The sequence below is a fragment of the Cupressus sempervirens genome, chromosome 5, assembly GCF_028749045.1.
Source record: "Cupressus sempervirens isolate cs-2001-9-10 chromosome 5, ASM2874904v1, whole genome shotgun sequence".
NCBI lineage: Eukaryota > Viridiplantae > Streptophyta > Pinopsida > Cupressales > Cupressaceae > Cupressus > Cupressus sempervirens.
The window spans coordinates 595,285,961-595,306,526 of record NC_143122.1 but is presented as its reverse complement, the minus strand read 5'-3'; the positions used below and the strand labels follow the sequence as shown (position 1 = coordinate 595,306,526).

General features: G+C 34.7%; 1 protein-coding gene across 1 annotated transcript in view; it reads left to right on the top strand.

Annotated features, from left to right (window-relative positions):
- LOC149557331 (sodium/hydrogen exchanger 4-like) overlaps window positions 1-20,566 on the top strand; it is a 162,100-nt gene that overhangs the window by 68,330 nt on the left and 73,204 nt on the right. The window lies entirely within an intron of this gene.

Genomic DNA, 20,566 nt, shown 5'->3' with positions numbered 1-20,566 from the left:
ATACACCGGAAACCTTGTGATTCATATCTATACAAGCCTCTGCTTTTCGTGTATATTTCGTAACTCCTGTGGCTTTGATCGCAGTTGCTCTCGTTGTAAATGTGCTAGTTGCAAACATAGCAATGATATTGGCTTTGTGAATTCCCTGTGGTGTGGCAAACAACCATCTGACCCTCTTCATCATTCCACAGATTGTTGACACTCCAATGGTATTTTCTTGATACAGACCATGGAAAATTCATCGAACCATGATAATTCACATTCCAAAATTTCAGCACTTATTTCCGGATGTTGGATTAATGTGACTCTCCTACTCTCAGATATTCGCTCCAGTACATAGTCTATTCTAATGTGAATGATGTTCATATCCAGTGCATGCCTTCTGATTCATGGCATATGTATCTTTTCCACACGATGTCTCTGTTGAAAAATTCCAGTGTGATGATAAAGTCCCAACATCCTAATTCCAAGCTTGAGTGCTGACTCCCGATGACTCCTTTATTCGCTTTCAATCTGACATGGATGTTTGCCATTTATGACTCGTCATCTTCATATTTCTTCTTCTACAGGCACATTCCAGTAAGACATTTGTTAGCATCTGCTATTTTCAATGAAGCTCATGGAGTCCTCTTCAAAACATCTTGTAATTGAGTCCCCTTCATGCTGAAGAATTTATAATTGCCATCTTTGTTTGTAGCCACTGTTTTCAAATTAATCTCAAATTTCACTGTGACTCAATGCTGACCGGGCAGGCTTCTTTGTCTTGCATGGCTTTAGATATACATGTTCCAATGCCCCAGTTTCAAGTTTGTTCATTCCTCTGTGAAGCTAGAGATGGTATGCAAGATTGATATCTTGGAAATGGAGAACAATATAAAGGCTCTGATAATGGGTGTCCATAAAGATTTGTCTTTTTAATATTTTCTGTCTAGCATAGCGCTGGTGGTTCTGTTCATATGAGACCCTGCCACAGAACGACACACATAAAAGGTTCACCAAAAAGGTCATCATATTCACTCTCTTTAATTATTTCCACTTTGCGCAAATAATTCCTATACTGCAGCTGCAGCCCATAAACTTGTATCTTCAATTTAGTCCAAAACCCAAAGACGCTGCAATTTTGGACACTTGCATACAATCAGTTCGAACTCCCTGCTATTAATCACAGCATAGTTAAAGTTCAGGTCATGTAAGTTGTTGCAAATTGAATAGATTTTTGATAGATACTCCAGAACAACTGACTTTGAAGTGACATGCAATTGTTGAAGGCAACTTGAAGAACTATTTCTTGTTCAAGTATGAAATCATAAGGGAAACAACCTGTTCTTAAATGTGTCAACTGTGGACCTCTTAACGAGTCAATAAAACTGCAGGTAACTCAGGCTAGGCTTGCATAATTTAAGAATTATCAGTTGAATGGTTGCAGTTTGGTGTGAATAAGATTAACTGTGATAGTGATAAGGGAAAGAAAATATGTTCTTGAGCGTGTTCTATTTTTTATGAGGATATGGCCACTCAAATTGTTAGGAAAGCTTCAATTTTTGATTAGGTTAGAATTTGAGTGCATCCCATGAGAAGAACTATGTAATCATATTGGATAAACTTGATGCTATAACTCTTTGCCATCATTAATAATATTTCTATCAATCTCCAACATATTTTGCAACATTACTCGTTTTTTCCTTTTTAATGCATAGGAAACACACAGATGAGTTTTCTTCAAAAACTTGCTGATTAATCACAATATAGGATGGGGTTTGAGGGGTAGTGCTTGCGAAGCTATAAATGACTTTTATGGTTCTATAAAGGTGTCAAGTGTTATTTTCCCCTCCTTCAGCATAAGAATGAACTTAAGTGTACCATTGTTTTTGCTTTATACGGTTATGCACGACAACGAACGATTTTTCTGTCGGACTCGCCAAGTCAATATCCCGCTTCTAATTGATTGCAATCAGCTAGCAAGGGCTTGGAAGCCATGTAAAGCCACTTCCCCCTTACTCACAAGCCAAAACACTGTAATCAGAAAAAAAAGGTGAGGGAAAATATCCTTTTTTCCCATTTTAATGCATAAGAAAGACACATGCAAGTTTTTTTCTTCAAAACCTCGCCGATCAATCACAATATAGGGTTGGGTCAAGGGACAACCCCCTGCAAAGCCAAAATGACTTTTCATGGTTGTACAAAGGCGTTGTGAGTAATTTTTCCCCATCTCAGTGTAAAAATGAACTTCACTGTGCCATTTTTTTTTGCTTTATGCAGTTATGCACAACAACGACCAAGTTTTTCTTTTGGACTCACCAAGTCAATATTCAGCTTTTAATTGATTGCAATCAGCTAGCAAGGGCTTGGAAGCCATGTAAGCCCACTTTCCTTCTCTATTTACAAGCCAAATCATTGTAACTAGAAATTGGTGAGGAAAAATAGCATTTTTTTCTTCTAATGCATAGAAAAGACGCGTATGAGGTTTTTTCAATAACTCACTAACTTTTTCATTAAAACTTGCTGATTAATTGCGATACAGGGCGGGGTCAAGGGGCAGTGCTCCACCAAGTCAAAAATGAATTCTATAGTTCTACAAAGGTGTCGGGGAGTTATTTTTCCCCCGCTTAGAATAAAAATGAACTTGGTTGTGCCATTTTTTTTTCGCTTTATGCGGTTATGCACAACAATGGCTGAGTTTTTCTATCAGCCATTGTTGAATCAACATTTCTCTTCTAATCATTTGCAATCAGCTAACAAAGGCATGAAAGCCATATAGGTCCACTTTCCTTCTCTACTCACAAGCCAAATTATTGCAATCAGAAAACGGTGAGCTACAATTTTGCTTGTTTCCTTCTTAATACATAGAAAAGATGCAAACGTGTTTTTTCCAAAAATTCCTAGACTTTTCCATAAAAACTTGATGATTAATCGCAATATAGGGCAGGAATGAGGGGTACTGCCCCACGAAGTTAAAATTGACTTGATTGTTGTACAAATGCGTCCAAAGTTATTTTTCCCCTCTCAGCATAAAAATAAACTTGACTATGCCATTTTTTGTGCTTTATGCAGCTATGCACTGTATTGGCCAAGTGTTTCTATCCGATGCCCTGAGTAAACATTCCACTTCTAATTGATTGCAATCAATTAGCAAGGGCTTGGAAGCCATGTAAGCCCACTTTCCTCCTCTACTCACATGCCAAATTGCTGCAATAAGAAAACTATGAGGAAAAATGCCATTATTTTCACTTTTCAATGCATAAGAAAGACACAAACAAGTTGTTTTTTCAAAATATCACTAACATTTTCATAAATAATTCACCAATTAATCACAATGCAAGTTAGTGTCAAGGGGAAATGCCCTGCAAAGTCAAAAATGACTTTTATAGTCATACAAAGGTGTAAGGTGTTATTTTTCTCGCTCTTTGGATAAAAATGAAGTTGATATTGCCATTTCTTTTTACTTTATGTGGTTATGCACATTAGCGACCAAGTTTTTCTATTGAACTTGTTAACATTCCTCTTCTAATTGATTGCAATCAGCTAGCAAGGGCTTGGAGCCATGCCACTTTCCTCCTCTACTCATAAGCCAAATTACTGCAATTTGAAAAGAGTAAGGAAAATTGTCATTTTTTTTCTTTTTAACGCATAAGAAAGGTGCGGACGAGTGTTTTTCAAAAACTCATTGACTTTTTAATAAGAACTTGCTGATTAATCACAATATAGGGTAGGGTTGGGTAGCGCCCCACAAAGCCAAAAATGACTTTTATAGTTGTACAAAGGTGTTGGGAGTTATTTTTCACCCTCTCAACATAGAAATGAACTTGACTATGCCACTTTTTTTTCTTTATGTGGTTAATGTCTGAGTTTTTCTATCGGACTCATTGAGTCAACATTATGCTTCTAATCGAGTGCAATCAGCTAGCAAGGGGTTGGAATCCATTTAAGCCCACTTTTCTCCTCTACTGACAAGTCAAATCACTGCAATCAGAAAATGGTGAGGAAAAATGTCTTTTTTTCCCTTTTTAACGCATAGGTAAGATAAGGACGAGTTTTTTTCAAAGACTTGCCAACTTTTTCATAAAAAATTACAGACTAATCATGATACAGGGTGAGGTTGAGGAGCAAGGCCCTGTGAAGCCAAAAATGACTTTTATAGCTGTTCAAAGGTACTGGAAGTCATTTTCCCCCCTCAGAATAAAAATAACTTGAGTGTGCCATTTTTTTTCTTTGTGGTTATGCACAGCAGTAGCTGAGTTTTTCTATCACACTTGCTAAGTCAATGTTCCTCTTGTAAATGATTTCAATCAGCTAGCAAGGGCTTGGAAGCCATATAGGCTCTCTTTCCTCCTCTAGTCATAAGCCAAACCGTTGCAATCAGAAAACGGTGAGGAAAAATGCAGTGTTTTTCCTTTTCAATGCATAGGTAACAATGCGGACTAGTTTTGTTTTCAGAAACTTGTTGACTTTTTCATAAAAACTTGCGAAGTTTTTCCAATGAGTTTTTCTATGTTTTACCATCGGCCAATAAAACTTGGTGATTACTTGATGAGTGTTCCATCTACGGGTTTAGTAGTCAGGAATGTACCCAGCTTGTACATGGGCTGATGTATCCATCTGTGTATGGGCTGATGTCTTACCACTACCATCAAATTTTGGTAGGTTCAATTTATTTATAGCATGTTTCAAATCTTTACTTTGAGTTCTAGGCCTTTCCTTCTTGCATTGTCCTTGTCATTTCTCTTCCCTGTCCTATGTACTGAATGAAAACTCAAATCTTCTTTGACATGTTTTGAAAGTAATTCCCATTCATCATGTGTAGTCATAGTGTTCTCCAGTTTAGCTTCAACTGCTTCAACATTATTTACTTCATTATTTACAACAAAATTTGGCATCGATGGCTTATCTAATGAGCGTGTAGGAGCTGTCCTATTACAAGGTTAGACAATTGTACTGCCACCTCCACTTAAGGCCTCTTGAGACCTGCACTTAGCCACTGAATAGCCTCTGTGGGCTGCTGCAACACATTAGCCGCCTCTCCCTGCCTTGTCTGAATTCCCCTAAGAGTTTCCCTTACTTCTTTATTGCCACCATCTGCGATTTCTACTACTTGTTCTGAGCTAAAAGAAGTCCCTACAAGTTCTGAAACTATTTTACCTTCTGATACTAGGTGTGATTTCCAAACTTTATGTGGCTCTTTGCAGTAATGTTGTTTTCAAATTCCAAATAACACACAGGCTGACAGGTTTGATGCTCTGATACCAATGCAATGTCCCTATTGAATTGACTTTGATTTTTCTCAGAATATTGGAGCTTGACTATCAAAAGTGCGATGTCCCCTACTTGGAGGTTGTCAATAATCAAAATTTAACATTCATTACTTTGCAAAAAACTTAAATTAATTTCAAATAACGAAGTATATCTTGTAATAATTCTAGTAATTAACATGTTTAACCTAGATTGGTTACTTCCCTTTTATACCAATTCTATAAGAAGAGCGTGGATTTACTTGTCGTAGGGCACTTCACACCTGTATATCCTCTGGTTTTACCCAGCCTCTCCCTACACAAGACCATCTATAAACTCCTAGAAGTATAGCAAGTGAACAAAGAAAATAGGCAAAAACCATCCTAATTCCGTTAATTTCAAGCCATATACATTCATGTAAAAGAAATAAAATAATGCTTGATATTTACTTCACATAATAAATTATATTCTATTTGTACATATTTATTTATTATACACACACACACACACACACACACACACACACACACCCTCCATAGATGCCCATTCATATGATATTCTATAACACATAAATCGTATGTCTTAATTCTTGAATATAGGTTTCTATTTATTTTATACTTCTCCATATACCTAGAATTACTATATCATTAATAACGTAATTGAGATCCGATTTGATTTGTTACAAATAACTCTATGTTTAGAATTTGGGAGCCATGATATCCTTGTAGGCTAGTGTTGTCATATCCTTAAGTGAGTATGGATCTTACCTACGTGGCACCCTTTCGTTTGTATCAACGCGCCCAAAACTGCCATATTTGCCAACCTTGCAATACACCCTGTAGGTGATGTTGTTTTCTAGATTTATCCCCAGTCAACCCATGTTATTTACTTTGGTGCCCAATAAGACACAGTCTCCCTCCTTAGATAAGGTGACATGACCCATTGGAGGATCACATCCCAAGGTATTAAATTAGTTTACTAATGGTTATTAAATTAGTTTGCTAATAGTTAGGGTTTAGAATGTTTTCGGTCCTTTTAGATTATTTTAGTTGTGAACTATATTAGTTTTTTTTAAAGAGGGGTAAACGCTTTGACCTAGAGCTATGACCCAGTGAGGCCACAAACGGGGGACCTCATCCCCTTTAGACTTGAACCTTGATGGCAAGGATAACAACTGAACAACTTAACCATCACTTGGCTTGTGAACCATATTAGTTAATATATTCATTGATTATTATTCTTCAAGATATATATATATTTGATAGAATTATAAAATTAATAAATTCATTAATATCAATTATTATTAAAGTGCTATTTCTAAATTGATCAAATAGGTATATTTATTGACACTTAATGCCTTATTTGTGGCTCCTGACGGTTTGCCCTTCCTATATTTGGTTGTCCTCAAGAAAATATGTATTTGTTGTTTATGCGGAAAGTCAAAATTGCTGACTTGAATGCCTCTTATCTTATAGGAGGAGGATCTTATAATATTATCCCATAGTGGTGCCTATTGATTTTTTTAATTTTGTCATTGCTGGTCCAAAATTGTGCAATAGCTAAGTTTCAGCCTTCTCCAGTTGTTCCAATTACTCTATAGTTAATTTAAATATACATATTAATGTTTTAAAGAGAGTACTATAGATGTTTTAAGATAAAGTATGCACATTTTGTTAATCCTTTCATTTTATTGATTCATTTTTACACTCGCATTATCCAATTTTTCCAAGGACTTACAAGCTTAATGTTGTGCCTTTCACCTTGTAGAAGGTTAATAATCTATTTTCAAAAGTTTTGTAGAGGCTAAAGGGGTTCCTTTATAAAGCTCCATTTGTTTCCCAATCCTTCATTTTCTTCTACAACTTCTTTGCTCTTCCCTTCATCATGTCTTACTCTTTTGTTTGACTTCCAATCTATCTCTATACTAAGTATTGTTTTTATGTTGGGGGTTCGCTCTCCTTGCCACATCTATGTTTTGGACTCCATTTCTTCTTACAGTTGTAGCTCCATTTTCTTTTGTCTAATTCTCTTTGGTGACAAGTGTGCACCCATCCCCAAGGTTCTTGGCATTTGAAACATAAGTTTTTTCTTTTAAGCTCTTCTTAATTCTAAGCGCGAGTCTTTGTGGAATTATCTTTTGTGGAAATTATCTCTCATAGTATCCATCTCTTTTGTAGAATGTCGTAGTATGGCTATTTGTTGATCTATTGTTTGATGAAGATTCTAAATTTAATGCTGCGTCGAACGCATCCTCAAGATTTCCTTGTTTTAGTGCACTGACCAATCCTTTAAGTGGTTCCTTTAATCCGACTATAAATAGATAAGTGAATCTATCCTCTTCCATTATTGTCACTCATAATGTTATTCTCTCAAATTCATTAATGTAACTTTCAACTGTCCCATATTGTTTAATATATGTTAGTCTTCTAAAATCTTCTTGGGGATGTTTTCTATTGAATCTTTGCATAAATTTTTGTGTGAATTCCTTATATGAGGTAATATTGTTATGACCATGGGTGTTTATCCCATGGTACCACCATTCATGTGCTGTACCTGCTAGATGGAGAATGACAAATTGGAATATATCTTCTTTAGTCATGGGGTTAAAGGTCAGGTAAGTGTTCAGTATTTGTAGCCAATCATATGGCGTGATCTTTTCTGATCCATCAAAGTTTGGTATATCCACCTTATTTGCTTTATGCTTAAGATTTTTATTAACATGTTTCATGGGTGTTTCCTTTCTCTTATCTTGACAAAATTCCCTAAATGATACTACTTCCCTAATATGAGGTTATAATTTTACATAGGCTCTTGCTATATCCTCAATTTGATTAATGGGTTGTTCTATCCTTTCTTTCTCTCTTGGTAACTCTCCCCTGGGTAAGAATGGGGGTTGGTATATTCAGACCGTGGAAGACACACTATTATTGTTGGTGTGGTTTGAGCTAGTGTCTCTTATATGAGTTGGTTGACACTTTAGATTATTAGTGATTGAATTTCCCATATTTTGTAGTGTTTGGTTTGATTTTTCCATTTGACTAATCAGAGTTGGTTGTTTTGGTCCATAGAGGATCTCATTATGTTCCCCATAGTGGTCCTTTTTGTCCTTCCCTTGTAAGTTTCCTGAAACTTCTATTGATAGGATGGCACTTGTGATGTCCCCTATTTGGAGGTTGTCAATAATCAAAATTTAAAATTCATTACTTCGCAAACACCTTAATTAATTTCAAGTAACGAAGTATATCTTGTAATATTTCTAGTAATTAACATGTTTAACCTAGATTTCTTATGTTCCTCCTATACTCATTTTAAGGAGAGCGTGGAATTACTTGTCATGTGGCGCTTGACGCTAACATATCCTCTAGTTTTACTGCACCTCTCCCTACACGACACCATCTATCAACTCGCAGATGTATAGTGAGAGAATAAAGAAAATGGGCTTAAACCATCCTATTGGTTATAAATTACAAGATAGATACATTCATGTAAAATAAATATAATTCTAGTTGATATTTACTTCACATAATAAATTATATTCTATTTGTACATATTTATTTATATGTATTTGTATCATGTATAGACCCTCCATATGTCCATTCATAAGATATTCTATAACACATAAATTGTATGTCTTAATTCTTTAATCTAGGTTTCTATTTATTTGATACTTCATATACCTAGAATAATTATATCATTAATAACGTATTATGGGATTCAATTTGATTTGTTACAAATAATTCTATTTAGAATTTGGGAGCCCCAAAATCCTCGCGGTCTTGTATCGTCATATCCTTACGAGAGTATGGGTCTTACCTACGTGGCACCCTTTCTTTCCTCTCAATGCAACCCAAACTGTCATCTTTGCCAACCTTGCAATAGACCCTACAGGTGGTGTCGTTTTCGAGATTTATCCCTGGCCAACTCATTGTTATGCCTTCGATGCCCAATATGACACGATCTCCCTCCTTAAATAGGGCCTTCAATAAGGTGACATGACACATGGGAGGGTTGCGTCCCAAGACATTAAATTAGTTTGCTAATAGTTAGGGCTTAGAATGTTTTCGGTCTTTTCAGAATATTTTAGTTGTGAACCACATTAGTTAATATATCTATTGATTATTACTCTTCAAGATATATATTTTGATAGAATTATAATATTAATTAATTCATTAATATCAATTATTATTAAAGTATTATTTCTAAATTGGTCAAATTGGTATATTTATCAAGATTTAATGCCTTATTTGCAGCTCTTGACAGTACGCTCTTCCTATATTTGCTTGTCCTTAATAAAATATTTATTTGTCGTTTATGCTTGGAAAGTCAAAATTGATGACTTAAATGTCTCTTATCTTATAGAAGAAGGATCTTATAATATCATCCCATAGTGGTGCCTATTGATTTTTTAAATTTCATTAGTATTTGTCCAAAATTTTGTGCATGTAATAGCATACCTAAGTTTTAACCTTCTCTAGTTGTTCCGATTAATCTATAGTCAATATAAATATACATATTAATGTTTTAAAGAGAGTACCATAAATGTTTTAAGACAAAGTGTGCACATTTTGTTAATCCTTTCATTTTACACTCGCATTATATAATTTTTCCAAGGATTTACAAGCTTAATGTTGTGACTTTTTCCTTGAAAAAGGTTAATAATCTATTTTCAAAAGTTTTGTAGTGGCTAAAGGGGTTCCTCTATAAAGCGCCATTTGTTTCCCAATCCTTCATTTGCTTCTGCAATGTCTTTGCTTTTCTCTTCATCATGTTTTACTGTTTTGTTCGACTCCCCCCCACTCCCCAAGGTTATTGGCACTTGAAACATAAGTTCTTTCTATTAAGCTCTTCTTTTTCCAAGCATGAGTCTTTGTGGGATTCTCTTTTGCAGAAATTGTTTTACATAGGATCCATCTCTTTTGTAGAATGTCTTACTATGGCTAGTTGTTGATCTATTGTCTGATGAAGATTCTAGATTCAATGTTGGTTTGAATGCATCCTCAAGGTTTCCTTGTTTTAGTGCACTCACCAATCCTTTAAGTGGTTCCTTTAATCTGGCCATGAATATATAAGTGAGTCTATCCTCGTCCATTCTTGTCATTCGTATTGATATCTTTCAAACTCATTAATGTAACTTTCAACTGTCCCATATTGTAAATATGTGTTAGTCTTTTGAAATCTTCTTGGGGTTGTTTTTATTGAATCTTTTCATAAATTTCTATGTGAATTACATATATAAGGTAATATTGTGATTACCATTGGTGTTTATCCCATGGTACCACCATTCATTTGCTATGCCTGCTAGATGGAGAATGGTAAATCAGAATGCATCTCCTTGAGTCATGGGGTTTTAAGGTCAGGTAAGTGTTCGGTGTTTGTAGCCAATCATATGATGTGATCTTTTTTGATCCATCAAAGTTTGGTGTATTCACCTTATTTGCTTTATGCTTAAGATCTTTATTAACATGTTTCCTAGGTGTTTCCTTCACAAAATCCCCTAAATGATACTACTTCCTTAATATGAGGTTCTAATTTTGCATAGGCTCTTGCTATATCCTCAATTCGGTTCATGAGTTGTTCTATCCTTTCTTCCTCTCTTGGTAACTCTCCCTTGGGTACGAATGGCAGTTGTGGTATTTGGGCCATGGAAGACACATTATTATTCTCTGCGTGGTTTGAGCTAGCGTCTCTTATATGGGTAGGTTGACCCTTTAGATTCTTACTGATTGAATTTCCCATATTTTGTAGTGCTTGAAGAAGTGTTTAGTTTGATTTTTCTATTTGACTAATCAGAGTTTGGTTGTTTTGTTCCATATAGGATCTCATTTCATTTGCTACGTTGCTCATGGTGGTTCTTTTTGTCCTTCCTTTTGAATTTCCATAAACTTCTATTTATAGGATGGTAGGATTATGCTCTGATATCACTTGTCATGTTCTTACTTGGAGGCTATCAATAATCAAAATTTAACATTCATTTTTTCGCTAACAACTTAATTAATTTCAAATAAACAATTATATCTTGTAATATTTCTAGTAATTAACATGTTTAACCTAGATTGCTTAAATCTCTCCTATACCCATTCTAAGGAGAGCATGGATTTACATGTCCTAGGGTGCTTGACACCAGTATATCCTTTCATTTTACTTCATCTCTCCCTACACAACACCATCTATCAACTTCCATAAGTATATTCAGAGAATAAAGAAAGTGGGCTAAAACCATCCTAATTCCTTTAAATTACAAGACATATACATTCATGTAAAATAATATAATTCTACTTGATATTTATTTCATAGAATAAATTATATTCTATTTTTACATATTTATTCATTTATATATATAAATCCATATCATATATACACTCTCCATATATGCCCATGCATAAGATATTGTATAACACATAAGTTGTATATCTTGATTCTTTAATATAGGTTTCTATTTATTTGATACTAATCCATATACCTAAAATTATTATATCATTAATAATGTTTTATGGGATCCAATTTGATTTGTTACTATGTTTAGAATTTGGGAGTCTTGATATCTTCGTGGGCTTGTGTTGTCACATCCTTAACGAGAGTATGGATCTTACCTATGTGGCACCCTTTCATTTCTCTCAATGTGCCCAAAACTGTCATCTTTGCTGACCTTGCAATGGACCCTGCAAAGGTGTCATTTTCCAAATTTTATCCTCGGTCAACTCATGTTATTTCCTTCGGTGCCCAATGTGATGGAGTCTCCCTCCTTAAATAAGGTGACATGACACATGGGAGGGTTGTGTACCAAGATAGTAAATTAGTTTGCTAATAGTTAGGGCTTAGAACGTTTTCAGTCTTTTCAGATTCTTTTAGTTGTTAACCATATTAGTTAATATATTTATTGATTATTATTCTTCAAGATACAAATATTTTGGTAGAATTATAATATTAATTAATTCATTAATATCAATTATTATCAGTGTAACCCCAGTACTGGGGTATGTCAGGATGGTAGGACGCTAGGACGAGTTTCTGGGATGCAAGGAAAATGGGCCTCATTTTCAAGAGAGCGAGGGGACGACGACAAGGGGAGGATGGGGCAGGGAGGGGTTTTGTATAGTATACATATAGAACTTGAAGTTCTAGTTATGAAATGATGTTTTAGTAGAACATACCAAATTAAAAATACTTGAACATAGCAAAATTGCAACATTAACTAGAACCATTGAACATTCAACATAGTAGCATATTAAATATCCAATAGTAACATTCAAAAATCAAAATTCAAATAGAAATTCAAGTACCCATCCCAATGGTGGCATGGTTGTGGAATGACAAAGGTGGGGGTACTTGGATACTCAAGTACCTAACGTAGGGATGTCTTGGGGACGGGTACTTCGAGGTTTGGGAGGGGGCTATCACTCCTTGTGTTACACTAATTATTATTAAAGTCATATTTCTAAATTGATCAAATAGGTGTATTTATTGAGACTTGATGCCTTATTTGCAACTCTTGACTGTTTGCCCTTCCCATATTTGGTTGTCCTCAAGCAAATATGTATTTTTTATTTATGGTTGGAAAGTCAAAATCGATGACTTGAATGTCTCTTATCTTATAGAAGAAGGATCTTATAATATTATCCCATGGTGGTACCTATTGATTTTTTTAATTTTGTTATTAGTGGTCCAGAATTTTGTGTGTATTATATCATACATAAGTTTCACTCTTCTCCAATTGTTTTGATTAATCTTTAGTCAATTTAAATATATATTAATGTTTTAAAGAGAGTACCATAGATGTTTCAAGACAAAGTATGCATGGTTTGTTAATCCTTTCATTGTATTGATTCATTTTTACACTCTCATTATACAATTTTTCCAAGGACTTGGATGCTTTATGTTGTGACTTTTTCCTTGCAGAAGGTTAATAATCTATTTTCAAAAGTTTTGTAGAGGCTAAAGGGGTTCCTTTATAAATCTCTATTTGTTTCCCAATCCTTCATTTGCTGCTACAAAGTCTTTACTCTTCCCTTCATCATGTCTTACTCTTTTGTTTGACTTCATGTTTGTCTCTATACAAAGTATTGCTTTTATGTTCGGGGTCCGCTCCCTATTGCCGCATATATGTTCTGGACTCCATTGTTCCTTATAGTTGTAGCACCATTTCCTCTCCTCCAACTCTCTTTGGTGACAAGGGTGCCCTCGTCCCCAAGGTTCTTGGTGTTTGAAACATAAGTTTTTTGTTAAGCTCTTCTTTTTCTAAGCACAAGTCTTTGTGGAATTCTCTTTTGCAGAAATTGTCTCTCTCATAGGATCCATCTCTTTTGTGAATGTCTTACTATGGCTATTTGTTGATCTATTGTCTGGTGAATATTCTAAATTGAATGCTGTGCAAATGCATCCTCAAGATTTCCTTGTTTTAGTGCACTGACCAATCCTTTAAGTGGTTTATTTAATCCAGCTATAAGTAGATAAGTGAGTCTATCGTCTTCCATTCTTGTCGCTCATATTGATATTCTTTGAAACTCATTCATGTAACTTTCAACTGTCCCATATTGTTTAATATGTGTTAGTCTTTTGAAATCTTCTTGAGGATGTTCTCTAATAAATCTTTTCATAAATTTTTGTGTCAACTCATTATATGAGGTAATATTGTGATGAGCACGGGTGTTTATCCCACGGTACCACCATTCACGTGGTATGCCTGCTTGATGGGAATTGGAATGCATCTTCTTAGTCATGGGGTTTTAAGGTCAGGTAAGTGTTCAGTGTTTGTAGTCAATCATATGTTGTGATTTTTTCTGATCCATCAAAGTTTGGTATATCCACCTTATTTTCTTTATGCTTAAGACCTTTATTAACATGTTTCCTAGGTGTTTCCTTTCTCTAATCTTCATAAAATCCCCTAAATGATACTACTTCCCGAATATGACGTTCTCATTCTGCATGGGCTCTTGCTATATCCTCAATTCGGTTCATGGGTTATTCTATTGATTCTTCCTCTCTTGGTAACTCTTTCCGGGGTAAGAATGGGGTTTGCGGTATTCAAACAGACCATGGAAGGCACACTATTATTCTCTATGTGGTTTGAGCTAGTGTCTCTTATACGGGTAGGTTGACCCTTGCTGATTGAATTTCCCATTTTTTGTAGTGCTTGAAGAAGTGCTTGGTTTGTTATTTCTATGTGACTAATTAGGGTTTGATTGTTTTGTTCCATATAGGATCTCATTTCATTTTCTATGTTGCTCATGGTTGTTTTTTTGCCCCTTCTCTCGTGAGTTTCCATAAACTTCTATTCACAAGATGGCAGGGTTATGCTTTGATACCACTTGTGATGTCCCCTTCATGGAGGCTGTCAATAATCAAAATTTAACATTCATTACTTCGCAAACAACTTAATTAGTTTCAAATAAACAATTATATCTTGTAATATTTCTAGTAAATAACATGTTTAACCTAGATTTCTTACATCGCTCCTATACTTATTCTAAGGTGAGTGTGGATTTACTTGTTGTAGGACGCTTGACACTAGTATATTCTTTGGTTTTATTCTGCCTCTACCTACACAACACCATCTATTAACTTCCAGAAGTATAGCGAGAGAATAAAGAAAATGGGCTAAAACCATCCTAGTTCCATTAAATTTCAAGACATATACATTCATGTAAAATAAATAAAATCCTACTTGATATTTACTTCGCATAATAAATTATATTCTATTTGTACATATTTATTTATTTATATAGATACATGTCATATATACACCCTCCATATATGTCCATTCATATGATATTCTATGACACATAAATTGTATGTCTTAATTCTTGAATATAGGTTCTATTTATTTTATACTTCTCCATATACCTAGAGTTACTATATCATTAATAACGTATTTTGGTATCCGATTTGATTAGTTACAAATAACTCTATGTTTAGAATTTGGGATCCCCAATATCCTCGTGGGCTTGTGTTGTCATAACCTTACGAGAGTGTGGGTCTTACTTGCGTGGCACCCTTTCTTGCCTCTCAACGCACCCAAATCTGTCATCTTTGCCAACCTTGCAATGGACCCTGTAGGTGGTGTAGTTTTCTAGATTTTTCCCAGGTTAACTCTTGTCATTTCAAATGAGGTGATGTGACCCATGGGAGGGTTGCATCCCAAGACATTAAATTAGTTTGCTAATAGTTAGGGCATCCCAAGAAATTCGCTGTTATTGGATTAGTTTGGTAATAGTTAGGGCTTAGAACGTTTTCGGTCCTTTCAAATTATTTTAGTTGCAAAACATATTAGGTAACATATTGATCGATTATTATTCTTCAAGAGATTATATATTGATAGAAATATAATATTAATTAGTTCATTAATATCAATTATTATTGATAATATTTATAAACTGATCAAATAGTATATTTATTGAGATTTAATCCCTTATTTGCGGCTCCTACAAAAAGCCTTATCTGAAAGTTTATATTTGAGATTGTTTGAATTTCTAGAATCCAAGCTACTAATGGACTATTTTAGATTTGGAAGCTTAAAACTTAATAAATATTCAAATAGACAAGTGACTTACAAGTCACAATTGCATACTAATAATGGAAAGAATAAATCCTTAGGCGATCCAACATTATGAAGAAAAAGTTTTGCAAACTAGTACAACCTTAATTTGAAACAAACACATAGAATGTATGCATACACTAGTATATTCATGCACAAATGTTGACCCGAACGCCGCAACAGAACCATATACAATATGACATCTAGGAAATAGATATGGAGTTATAGCATCTAGAAATGACTCCACCAAATGGAAATTGATGGCTGAAACCAACTAGTAGTGCTAGGAATCTCAATTGTCATCGATATAATCTCTTACTACGCAACGCCCAACAACATAAAATGCGAGCAATAACCAGCTTGTGTCTCATAAACAAGTTAGAGGATAGCCATGTTATCTATAGATGAACAAGTACATATGGATCCACCTTTCCATGATGATTTGAACTATCGGCTAAAATGCTTTAACAGAGATGTCACTGACTATCTAATGCCACCCAAAATGCAAGTCATGTACTTATCATCCCATCACATAATGATTTCTCCAACCTGATTCACCGAAATGAAGCTCAGGGAACGCCCTTTATCTACAATCTTCATTCACGACAATTGCTAATATTGTCATGGTGCTAAAACTTAGAGATAATCCTCTTTCTTCATTACAAACTCTCCAAACAACTGTCAAATCCAAGGGTGAACCCTAAAATGAGTTCACTCTTCAAAATTGGGTTGCATCCAATCTTTTCCCCAAGTGTTTGCATCTTTAGGTAATTGAAGTTACAAAGACGGAAAGCAAAACAAATTTTCAGCAAATTTTTTTCACCTCCCCTCCACGATACCAACCTTGCCCATAGGAATAGCCACGTGCAAGGTCACTTTGGAGTTACAAAGTGTAACAACCACATTTCCAAGATCTTAATTAACAACTAAAATATCAAAGAAATATAGTTATTACTTCCTTCTGACAGGATGACAATTATATCAATTATGTTCGTGTGTATGAGATTAATGGTTACAATCAATTAAACGAAAATTTCATAACTAATAATTGAAAACACTATCAATGAATTTACTATGGAAATTAAAATCTACATACTATGGAATTCGAAACCAAAATCAATCTAGAGATGCTTCTGCAAACACCCAGGTTAGTCCACAAATACCACTTAGGATCAAATGACAATTACCATTCAATACCACTATATCAAAATCAAATGACAATTACCATCAAATATCACTATATCAATTAGGGCATCAATTACCATTGGATCATTTAGGGCATCACATACCACTCTCAATTAGGGCATCTATTATCATTGGATCATTTAGGGCATCACATACCATTGTGTCAATTAGGGCATCAATTACCATTGGATCATTTAGGGCATCACATACCACTGTGTCAATTAGGGCATCAATTACCATTGGATCATTTAGGGCATCACATACCACTGTATTAATTAGGGCATCTATTATTATTGGATTATTTAGGGCATCACATACCACTGTGTCAATTAGGGCATCAGATACCACTGTATCATCTAGGGCATCAGATAACACTGTATCATTTGGGGCGTCAGATACCTTTGTTTCATTCCTTTTTTTCCTATTGCTAATTGTGGCAATAACATGAGATTAGAAGCTATGCTCATAATCATTATTCTTATAAATGAAAGACTGAAATAACAATCCTATAGATATATTCCATATTCAGTTGGAAGGTCAACTGATCTAAATGGTTACCAATTACATTGATGAGAAAGGTTGCTTTCATCAAAGGAAATAACCGAATTCAACGATATAAATTAATCCATCATATCTTCTACTTGTATAAATATCCTAAAAGTAAAAATACTTGTTACCAATAAATGTTTGAATGCTCAACTTATCTTTATCTAATGCACGTTCTAACATCTCTTGGAGAGGGAAAACATTGTCAGGGGCTTAACCTCCTAATCACGAACCTTACACTTATCTCCACACTTTCTCTAATTAGAAAGACCCTCCCTACCTGGAATAGACATGAAACACTTTGTCAGCCACTGAACATTTTGGTATTTAATCACACCACTCGACTTGACAACAGAGAATGAATTGGACATGCATGAGCTTTTAAATGAGTCCTTTTAAAAATAATATGTATTGTTATGCCAAATCTGATTCTGTTTCATGTTATTGCAGATTTCTCTCTCTCACCTCTTCACCTCTTCCTTGGCCATACAGCCAGGTGAGTCCCAGGTGTTTAAATCTTTAAACCAACTCTTTCTGCTGAACCTCAACTGGTGTAAGAGTATTACATTTTTCAACATGTCATATCACAATCTTTATGACTTGAGAAATGATCTTAATGGCTTGCAAGAAATATAATTCGATTCTGATATACTTCAGTAAAACAAAGATGTATGAACATATCTTGCACATTTGGTCTTGACTCAACAACATAAAGAGTTTGGACTATCGAATATCCATTCGATTGCAATTCAGAAGTAATGTGCGGAATTTTCATGACACATTCCTTCTTGCTGCAAATACGAAAATAGTTTAAGAAGAACATACAACAATTTGCTTATGAAAGTTTGACCACATAACCTGGTCTGAGGATGGAAGACATGAGCCTTGTTTTGGTTTCAAATATCTAGTTCCTTGGATGTGAGCCTTGGCTTGATTTCAAGTAGCCGGTTCCTTAGATGTGAGTAATTCCGAATAAAAAACTTAGAATAGATCTAGACTACGTTTGCTTTGAATCACTTGCATTATACAGGTAAAAGAAAAACATAAGGAGCAGGGTGAAATCGTGGAAGAAGAATATATCAATGGCCTCATTCGATTTCCATAAATAAGGAGGCATTCGAAATACCAAAGGCTTCCAAGAAGCCGTAACTCATGAGCAGTTAAAAGATTTGTCTTCTTGAATCATCCATATCAAATGCCAAATGTTCATTTCGGCCTCTTAAAAGGAAATAAATAAAAATGGAAAAGATCTTGAAGGTTATAAATCAAAAGATATTTACTTGCACTTAAATATATCTTATTAAGGTGGTACACAATAAATGTTTATCCAAGGTTGTACCTTTCAAATATGTATATCTAAATACATGTTTCATCTTGAAAGATTTATTTTATCTTCCTTAAATAGATAAAATTTTGTATAAAAATAATACAATGATGTCACCTTTAATTTATATCTATGTGTACATACATAAATATGTATTATAATGATGTGGTGGAAAAGTCAACCAAAAACCATTTGAGGTATGCATTAATTAAATTAAAATGATTAATATTTTAAATGTTTATTATCTCATGTGTGTCTAATGTGTGTATTCCGTTATGTAGTTGCTAGGTCCTCAACCATGGTGATTCATAATTCATACCCATTTGCCCAGTGATGGTGATGCTCTTGTGCCTAATTCTTTTCTGACAATGCTTCCACCCCTTTGACGTGCTCCTTACAAGAAAATTCTCCACAGTTAAATCATATTACCATAACAAGTTATTAATCATAAATAATCATAACGGCTAACCGCCTTTTCAATTCCACGAATTCATGATAAATAATCAACTAGCATGATATCTTCATATGAAATTATAATGATTAACCATCTTACTATTTTGCAAGATTATAAAAAATTTAACTGTCAATTGACTTCATGTGAACCTCAACGGCTATATGAACATTTTAAATTGGGTTAAAAATTGGGATGTAACACAAAGTGGAGCGCCCAACAAAAAAGAATAACAAGTGGTGCATTGAAGACGTAATATTATAACCACCTTCCAAATAAAAAGAACTTTCAATGTTGAAATATTATATATTTAACTTTTTCTCAAGACGCCATATGCCATACTTAATGTTGTGGGAAACTTCAATGTGGAAGTATTAAATAATTAATTTAGCCCATTGTCACCTTTGACCGTCAGCATCCTTGATGTTAAAAATTAGCCTATTGGGATGGATAGTAGACTAATTTGTGCTCTTACAGAGATTAAGTAGAAGGGGACATGGCAAGATACTAATGTTCTTGGTTCATGTTGATAATTCCATGTTTATAGCATCTAAAATGTTTAACTTAGTCATTGTACCTAGCAACGGGGTTGCACGATTTGAATTTCGATTATTCATATGCAGTATTAACATCATGGAACATGATTCCATTGTTTACATCATGTTTATAGTAAAGATAATTTATATTTGAATTTATTTGCATAATCTGTCAATAATGCTAGGGTTAAATAGCGAAGGCTTTAAATCATAGAAACCACTTAACGATATTTAAAGTGAAAAAGGGAAATGCAAACATGGTGTACGAACATTGCCTTTTTATGTGAATCAAAGAAACAAAGTTTTCTCCCACAAAGTGAAAATGCTTGAATTGAATGCACCATATGTCTAGAACTTCTTTTTTCTTTTCTCAAGTTGTTTTATCAAGTAGTTCCATATGATGGGTTACCTTATGATTAAAAAAAAGCAGTTTAGGAGCACCATGCATCTATAGTTAAAAGGATTCATCTGGGTAAGTGTATGCTCACACACTTTGTGTGAACTCTCTCTTGCGTGCATACTGGGTATTTTGCCTGCACTTTTTGTGGAGTTGGATTCAACCATAGGTTTGCTCCCCATCTGTCATGAGTTTGATTGTGGTGGATGGATTAATTCGGTGGATGTTGATCACAAGCTCCAACACACACCCCCGTGGGATTAGTCTTGCCCCAGCTCGCCCCTTTTTGAACCCCAACCTGGCAATAAGTAAGACCAAGGTAAGGTAGGTTGGTTACTGGCCTGGGTCACAGGGATACCATTGGAGTCAC